Raw genomic sequence first — 290 nt, forward strand, 5'->3', positions numbered from 1 at the left:
GGGGAAAAAAAGGGGAAAAGGGGAAAAAGGGGAAGAGAAGAAGAAGGGGGAAGAAAAAAGAAAAAAATAAAATAGGAGAAAAAAAAGAAAGAGGAAAAGGGGAAAATAAGAAAAAGAAAAAAAAGAGAAAAAGGGGGAAAAAAGAAAGGGAAAAGGAAAGAAAAAAAAAAAAAAAAAAGGGGGAAAAAGAGAAAAAAAGGAAAAAAAAAAGGGGGGGGGGAAAAAAAAAAAAAAATTTTTTTTTTAAAAAAAAAAAAATTTCTTTTTCTTAGGTTTTTTCCCCCCCCCCC

Source organism: Penaeus monodon, chromosome 21 (genome assembly GCF_015228065.2).
Source record: "Penaeus monodon isolate SGIC_2016 chromosome 21, NSTDA_Pmon_1, whole genome shotgun sequence".
Lineage (NCBI taxonomy): Eukaryota > Metazoa > Arthropoda > Malacostraca > Decapoda > Penaeidae > Penaeus > Penaeus monodon.